Below are 9,357 nucleotides of genomic sequence, written 5' to 3' on the forward strand. Positions count from 1 at the left end.
AGAAGGGGGAGCTTCTGATCATAGCTATATACATCGATGACTTGTTTGTAACAGGGACTTCGCTCAATGTTATCAAGCAATTCAAAGATGATATGTCAAGAAGATTTGAGATGTCAGACCTCGAGATGCTTACATACTATCTTGGTATAGAAGTAACGCAAGGAGCTGATGGCATTCACATCAAACAAGAAGGATACGCGCAAGGTATACTTGTCAAGACGAAGATGGAGTCATGTAACTATACTCACGTTCTGATGCACACGAGTTTGAAAGTATCAAAGGCAGAGGAGGAGCCTGAGATTGATGCAACATCGTATCGAAGCACCATAGGATGCTTAAGCGAGAGTCATAGAGAAGCAGTGAAGCATCTATACTCACGTTCTGATGCAACATCGTATCGAAGAAATGCGATGCACCTATTAACGGTCTATGGAAGTTCATCGGAGTTCAGAAGATCAACATACCCGAGATTCGAGTTGGAATTAAGGGGGAGAATGTTGGATAATTCCAATTAACTTGAGGAGCAAGTTAACTCATTAAAGTGAAGTTTGATGGGTTAAGGAAAAAGGAAAACATATCGAGATTACGAATGTTTCCATATTATTATTAGGAAAAGACGTAGCTTCGCCTTTAGGAAAAGATGTAGTTTCTTCCTATATAAAGAGTTCTTATGGAGAGATGTTCCATCAAGAGAAACACATTGAAAGGTTTAGTTTTGAGAGAGTTTCTAAATCTAATAAGAAGTTCTTATAATCTTTTGAAACTCTCTCAAAACTAAACATTTCAATGTGTTTCTCTTGATGGAACATCTCTCCATAAGAACTCTTTATATAGGAAGAAACTACATCTTTTCCTAAAGGCGAAGCTACGTCTTTTCCTAATAATAATATGGAAACATTCGTAATCTCGATATGTTTTCCTTTTTCCTTAACCCATCAAACTTCAATTTAATGAGTTAACTTGCTCATAAAGTTAATTAGAATTATCCAACAACCTTCCAACCGAATTTAGAGAATATCTGGCCTCGGGCATGAGATCAACAAGGACGGAACCTGAAAACTTTCCTCATCTATTCATGATTCTTAGGGAGAGATACAAACCAGTCACGGAGACTATAATAATACGAATGTATAGTGATTGCGGTAATCTAAGGGTTAAGGCGCAAAATGTAAGATTAGCTAGCGCTACAAGTTAGTCTCAATATATTCCAGTTCCGGTGTGGAAAATATTGAGAAATTTGGTATGGTTTTCTCCGGTTACATTTTTTCCAAGATTCCATTTTACATCCGAGAGAGTGGATGGGTTAGTTGGGCTGAGAAATTTAGTTGCAAAAGTAATAATATAAGTGATTTGACTGTAACTATAAATTATTGATGTGTATATATATATATATATATTTTTTTTTTTTTGAGATTTTGTTACAGTTATGTTGACTGTGAATATTTTAAAATAATATTTCTTGGGTTCACTCCCTACGATGAATTTATAGGTTTACCAACCAATAATAGTTTGCCACCTAATATTCAGTTTTGAAGAAAAAAATAATAAAAATTCGTCAAGTCATATTATGTTTACAAAATAAAAAAAAGGTAAAAAAAAAAAAAGTGGTAGCTACAAAAAAAAATATTTTTTTTACATTGATAATGCCGTCAGAAAAACACTAAACCCTAAACACTAAACATTAAATTCTTGGGTAAACTCTTAGGTAAACCCTAAATCCTTAGGTAAATCATAAACCCTAGGTTTTATTGACGGTGTTCAGGGTTTAGTGTTAATGATTTAGTGTTTATTGTGTAGAATTTAAAATTTAAGATTTATCTAAGGGTTTAGGATTTTACCCAAGGGTTTAAGGTTTAGTGTTTACGATTTAGGATTTAGGGTTTAGTGTTTTGCTGACGGCGCTAACACTGTTAAAAAATTTCTTTTTTGGCAGCTACTACTATTTTTATTTTTTTATTTTAAAAACATTATATGACTTAGAAAATTCTTATTAATTTTTTCTTAAAACTAAATATGCAATGACAAAATATTGTTGGTTGGTGAACCTAGTTCACCCCTAATGTTTTAAACTTACAGGGTGAATCCAAGAAAAAACTTATTTTAAAATAACATATATGAGATATGTGATGTATATATATTTTATATCAATTAAAATACTTTATATTAATAATAAAATATAAATTATCAACATTTTACTATTATTTAATGTAATATATAAATGACATTAATGTTATTTAAAAATTTAATGTTTTATAAATATTCAAAGTAATAAAAATCATGTATAAAATTTTTATATTATAGTAAAAGTTAATATAGAAATAGTAATAAGTTTTACCTATAATTATCAAATTTATTTGATATTATACGAGAAAACTTCAAATAAATACTAAAATTACACACTTTTGCCAAAAAGTAGGAACTCTTCATTAATCCAAAAACATATGAATTTATGTTGACTGGACCAAATTAAGTAAAAAATTAGTCAACATTAATTTTCACTTAACCGACATTTATTTTGTTAAGAAAAATCAAACGACGTCTTTCGACTGTTTTCGATATTATAAAAGATTCTTTTTTTATTTTATAGATTTTACAACCTAAATAATAAATATATATGAATTTTGCCTAATTTGCAGAAGAAAAAAAAAGATTTTGTTTTTAATTTTTGTGCTGTAGCTTTAGAAATAAAGCTTAATCATGATTGACAAAAATTAGTAGAGTTTTGATGCAGGTTTTAAATTTTAAAACTAAAGCTAAATCATGGTTGATAAGATTTGATGATTTAAAAATAAATAAAGATAAAAAGTGATAAAATTACTTCATCTTAGTCCTAGATGACCGAAAAAAATTATGAGCGAACTTTTCCTTCCTACCAACAGACCTAAACTAGATTGTTTCCTTCGTCACACATAGAAAATAGTCAAAATACTAAATTCAAAATATAATTATTTATATTCTATTAAATTATTTAATTGTAACAAATTCAAAACAAAAATTTTGATAAAAATTCAAAATTTATGAATATTTAATAGTTACATATATTTAGTTATGCTTAGATCTATTAATTAGTGTAATACATGATTAATCGAGTTTTCAATTTATTGAATTATAGATTTGAATTCTAGATAATGTATTTGTTGTACGATTGACACTTAGTTTATTAAATTTAATAAATAGGTTAAATCGTTCAATATATTTTAATAAACAAACATATAAAATAAAATCTACTCAAAATTATAATTTTTTTAAAAAACATTAAAAAAAAATTATTAAAATTTTTTATTTTTACTTTTCTTGTCAGCATTAAAAACAAATTTAGTTTTAAGTAAAAGTTAATAGTCAAAAGTTAAATTAAATATTCAGAAACTAAGTAAATTATTATTGATGGAATCGATTGAACGTGGGTGGTCTACACAGAGGAATGGAGGACGCAGGGGTATAGTAGATAAGATTCATAATTGTCAGCACGAAATTTCAGTTTGGAGAAAGGATATTCCATCTCATGGAAAAGAAAAAATAAGTACTCTACAAAAAGCTCTGCAAGAAGTTCAAAGCGATATGTCTAAATCTCATGAAGAGGTTGTTGAGGTATCACGGAAACTAAAAGAAGCATATCGAGATGAGGAATTGTACTGGAAAAAAAAGAGTAGAACTGTGTGGCATACATGTGGAGATAGGAATACAAAATTCTATTATGCTTTGACCAAAAAAAAAACGTATACAAAATATAATTAATTGGATTATATAATGAGGATTAATGGATTAATTCAGAAGCTGAAATTGAAGTAGTGACGGTCAAATATTTCAATGAATTGTTCCACTCCACTTCACCTTCAGAGTTTAATAGTTTTCTAGAGGAAGTTCCGCAATTGGTAACCGCGGCACAGAATAATAGGCTAACGGCCCTGGCTTCGGAGGAGGAAGTCAGGACAGCACAATTTATGATGCATCCTGGGAAAGCTCCGGGTCCGGATGGATGACGGCTTTATTTTATCAGCAATCTTGGTCAGTAATTAAGTTTGATGTGGTTAATATGGTTAATGATTTTCTTAGTTCGGGATTTTTTGATGATAGGTTGAATATGACAAATATTTGCCTTATTCCTAAAACAGTTAGGCTAAATAGGATGACGGAATTACGGCCCATTAGCCTCTGTAATGTAGGCTAAAAAATTATCTCTAAGGTTTTGTGTCAACGATTGAAGAGCCTTTTGCCACATCTTATTTCAGAAACGTAATCGGCCTTTGTCTCCGGAAGGTTAATTTTGGATAATATTCTTATTGCTCAGGAGATGTTTCACGGCCTGCGAACAAATAATGCGTGTAAAGAAAAATTTATGGCGGTTAAAACGGATGAGTAAAGCTTATGATATGGTAGAATGGGCCTTTATGGAGCGGCTATTATTTAAAATGGGTTTTTGCCCGGTCTGGGTTTCCAGAGTGATGACATGCATTTCTTCAGTTACTTATAAGGTCTTATTTAACGGTCAACCTAAGGGGAGCATTTTTCCAGAGAGAGTACTGAGACAAGGGGACCCCCTTTCTCCATACTTATTCATTTTATGTACGGAAGCTCTTATTTCAAATATTAGGAAAGAGGAAAGAGAGAAACGTTTAACAGGATTAAAGATTTCACGTGGACGTCCTGCAGTTTCACATCTACTATTCGCGGGTGATAGTTTGTTTTTTTGTAAGGCGAATGTAGCTGAATTTGATGTTATCCCAAAACTCCTAAAAGACTACGAAGCAGTGTCGGGCCAGTTAATAAATTTTGATAAATCTTCTTTGCAATTTGGTCATAAGGTACCAGATTCACAAAGGGTGGAAATTTAAAATAAACTTGGCATTACTAAGTTGGGAGGTATGGAAAATTATTTGGGTATACCAGAGAGCTTGGGTGGATCCAAAACACAATTTTTTGGATTCTTGAATGAAAGGGTCAATAATAAGGTGAACGGTTGGACAGTCCGGTTTCTTACAAAAGGTGGAAAATATGTAATGATAAATTCAGTAGCCTCGACAATGTCAAATCATGTTATGTCTTGCTATATATTACCAAAGGCAGTTATAAAGAAAATTACAGGGGTTATTGCCCACTTCTGGTAGAGTAGTGGTGGCGATAAGAAAGGCATACACTAGTTTTCCTGGGATAAAGTATGTAAATCCAAGGAGGAGGGATGTCTTAGCTTTAGAGATTTGCAAGATTTCAATACGGCTTTGTTGGCGAAGCAATTATGGCGTTTGATTGACAAACCAGATTGTTTGTTTTCAAAAGTATTTAAAGGCCGATATTTTCGGAATACAAATCCTTTGGATCCTCACAGATCTTATTCACCTTCCTATGGCTGGAGAAGTATATGTACAGCTAGATCTCTGGTAAACAAAGGGCTAATCAAAAGAGTGGAAACAGGACCATCTCCGTATGGAATGATCCATGGATTCCTGCTCCTCGCCCGAGATCAGCTAAACCAAAAATGCAACCTCTATTTTTAAATCCGTTTTTAAGGTGGACCATCTCATCGACCCGTTGACTAAATCTTGGAATGTAGATTTTCTGAATGTATATATACATCCAGATGATGTCGACATTATTAGAGGTCTGGCTATAAGTCGGAATGGTAGACATGATTCTTATGGGTGGTCATTCACAGAGACTGGAAAATAAACTGTCAAATCAGGGTTTAGGACTGAATCTTTATTTCCAGATAAGGCGCAGGAGACAGTCCCTTGTTGTCCAAATATTAAACCTCTGCTGGCCTTCTCATGGAAACTCAATTGTTCTCCGAAACTGAGACATTTTGTTTGGCAAATCACTACATGTATTATACCGGTTACAAAAAATTTAAGGGCAAGAGGCATCAATTGTGATATTCGATGCAGTATTTGTGGTAAAGAAGAAGAGTCAATTAACCGTGTTCTATTTGAAAGTCCCCAGCTTTGCAAACTTGGGCTTTATCAAAAAAAAATTTGTCCCCTGGTATTTTCCCGACCTCTTCGGTCTTTACTAATATGGATTATTTCTTCTGGAGACTGCCAAAATAGTATGACTTTAGTAACTTTCCATGGATATTGTGGTACATTTGGAAAAATAGAAACAATAAGGTTTTCAATAATAAAGATGGAAATCCGTAGGAAATTCTGAGAAGTGCTAAATTAGAGGGTGAGGTATGGGCATAGGCTCAGCTCACAATTCCAGTAAGGCAACACATGGTTCCACAGACCTTTGACTGGCGATCATCGGGGCATTCGAGATTCTGTTTTGTAGATGGTGCGTGGAAGGAAGCAGATAAATTCTCGAGACATGGTTGTTTCTTTAGAGACGTGGTTACAAAAGAGAAGATGATGGGGCGATGAATCTCTGAAGAAGCTTATCAGCTTTATATGCAGAATGTGAAGCTTTGATATGGGCTATGGAGTGCATGAAGATGATAGACATGCAGAATGTGAAGCTTTGATATGGGCTATGGAGTGCATGAAGATGATAGACCATGGATTTGACTCACTTTCACCCATGGTTTATAGGTGTTTTAACTACTAATTATTATATTATAGAGTCTATTTCTTATATTCGTAAGATCAGGAGTGATTTGGAGATAAGTGATGATTTTGGAGCATTTTGGAGATATTTGGAGTAAGCACCCGAGATGACCATCGAGCTCGACCACCGGTCGATATTAGGAACTAATATCGATCGATGTTCACATCAGAACATCGATCGATAGCGAAGAGCGCAAAAAGCCCGTTTGGTCACAGCCGACTTGAAGCCCAAGTCTTCACCAATTTACAAGATTACCCCTGACGAGTTTTAACCTAATTATATAAGCTTTGCCACCATGTTAGAGGCAGAGTGTGCTTTCTTCTGTTTCTACTTTTACTATTATCAGCAAAAGGTTTTTAGGATTTTGATAGATTGGAGAGAAGATCCAAAGTTATATTTGTGATTGGAACTCCATTGATATATATTTATTATTCTAATGAAGTTTTCTTATCTAATTGTTGTTATGAATTGTTTGGTCATGTCTGAGTAGTTCCATTGTTAGATTTTAAGGTTTAAATAGGTTATGAGGGATTAGTCCCAACTATAGATTGCTGAGTTGTGATAATAATCATTAGGATTGTCATTAATGCATGATTCTAGATTAGCCATCTAGAACTTGCCCTAGGATTGTTAGATAAAAGCGATAGCTTCATTCTCATCCTGAAACCATTCTAATTGAGCTAAGATTCTTGCTAGAGTAAGGCGAAAGCTGATCTAGTGAGCATCATTCAACCCGCGCATAAAGCTTAACGAGAAGCGCGTCGATCGATATCCATATTGGATAATCGATCATCGGAGTGAAAGGTGTATCGATCGATATCCCTATAGGATAATCAATCGACACTTGTTATTGATCGAACACACTTGTTTGCGTCATTAGATCTAATTAATAGACAAGTCCAGAAACGCGGGAGCTGATTGACTTGTTGCTTAGTAGTTGAGCTCTACATTATCATGCATGCAACTCATTAGGCATCTGTAGGATTATAATTCCAAGTTTCCTGAATAAAAAACCTTAAGTCTAGCTACTTCCTTTTAAGTGCCAAAACCTCAACAAATCAATTGAGCAATTACTTTCTCAACAAAACTGAAAATTTACATTTTAATCATTAAACCATCCTACTTAACAAATCCCATTAGATTTATTAGGTTTCCTAGCTCCTTGTGGATTCGATCCTTAAGTACTGCAATTGAACATCTTATTTGAGAGAGTAAATTCACTCTTTACGTAATTTGAGTGATACCAAATTTGGCGCCTTTGCAAGGGAGCTTTGATCGCCTATTAGATTTAATTTTGTTAAGTTTCTGACATAAATTTTGTTCTTGGAGTTTTAGGTACATGCCCAGCAGTACCAGAAGCAACAAGGAAACTCAAGTGCTATTCTCACCAGATCCTGCAAGTTTGGAGCGTTCAATCCGAAAAGAAGCACGCTCCTCATCGATCGACAACAACGCTTGCTCGTCGCTCGATTTTTGTCAACCACCGTCGACCAAAGCACTAGTCCCGTCGACCGATACTCGCTCACCACCGTCGACCGAAGACACTCATCTCCCGTCGACCGACATCTTCCATCCGACATCGATCGATATTTCAGTCCGAACCTCGATCGATACTGAGCCGTGAGACATGGTTGCGACTTTGATTCTTGTACGTGATGAGAGAGTAGACCTGTATGACCAGGAAGGTCATCTGAGTAATGCAACAGGTCAGAGAATAGGCGCTACTCTACCTGTAGATGGGGCCGCTCGACCCAGAACATTGGTTGACTACAACCATCCAGATCAGTTCAACACCAACAGATCACCCATTCGACCTCCAACTATTCAGAGGGATTTTGAGTTAAAGTCGCAGTACTACACACTCGTGGGACATACACCCTACTATGGGTTATCTCACGAGCATCCTATGGACCATCTGGAGAGGTTCGTGGATCTCATATCTGCTATTAAAGTCGAGGGTGTCTCTAAAGACTACCTCCTATGCAAGCTCTTCAAGTACTTACTTGCTGGAGATGCTTCGCATTGGCTTAAGCAACTACCACCAGGATCTCTAACATCCTGGAGCGACATCAAGAATGCATTCTTATGCAACTTATTTGATGAAGCACGTGCTGAAAACTTGAAGAGCAAGATTGCTACATTCACTCAGGAGCCTGCAGAATCATTCAGAAGCTCCTGGATCAGATTCAAGTCTTATCAGAGAGACTGTCCACACCATGGATTCAATGAAGTACAACTGCTCAGTACTTTCTACAGAGGCATCACGGTGCAGTACCAGATGGCTCTTGATGCTTCCAGCAATGGGAACTTCAACACCAGGAATCCAGAGGAGCTACTGAAGGTCATTGAAAACCTAGCATCTAGCAGCAACACCAAGAACACTGACTTTACCACCGCCAACTCAGGAGAGCAAGATTGAGGAGATGCTTGATAGAGTTCTTCAGGGACAGCAGCGCATGACGGTAGACTTCAATGGGAAGATTGATTCTGTCTACACCAACTTGAAAATAAAGTTTGAGAATTTGAGCACTCATGTGAAGAAGCTGGAGATGCAGGTTGTTCAGACAGGGGAAGCTGTAAAGAGGCAGGGAGCCTTGACAAGAGGGGTAGAAGATGATGTGATGAAGCACCATGTGAATGCCATCATTGGAGATTATTTCTGGCAAGTGGTGAAAGAAGAGAAGCTGCAAGAAGGAGATTTCTAAGTAGAGAGTCTGATGAGTTTCGGCGGATCGCATTGGGGTCGATCGACGCCAAGCCACAAACATCGGTCGACAGAAGTCATCCAAAACCGATCGACATCCCCTCCTGGACATCGAT

The 9,357-nt window shown here is 35.6% G+C and overlaps 1 pseudogene; it reads right to left on the bottom strand.

Annotated features, from left to right (window-relative positions):
- Positions 1-328, bottom strand: part of LOC106302683 — a 3,153-nt pseudogene extending 2,825 nt beyond the window's left edge.
- Between the last annotated feature and the right edge of the window lie 9,029 nt (positions 329-9,357).

Source organism: Brassica oleracea, chromosome C7 (genome assembly GCF_000695525.1).
Source record: "Brassica oleracea var. oleracea cultivar TO1000 chromosome C7, BOL, whole genome shotgun sequence".
NCBI lineage: Eukaryota > Viridiplantae > Streptophyta > Magnoliopsida > Brassicales > Brassicaceae > Brassica > Brassica oleracea.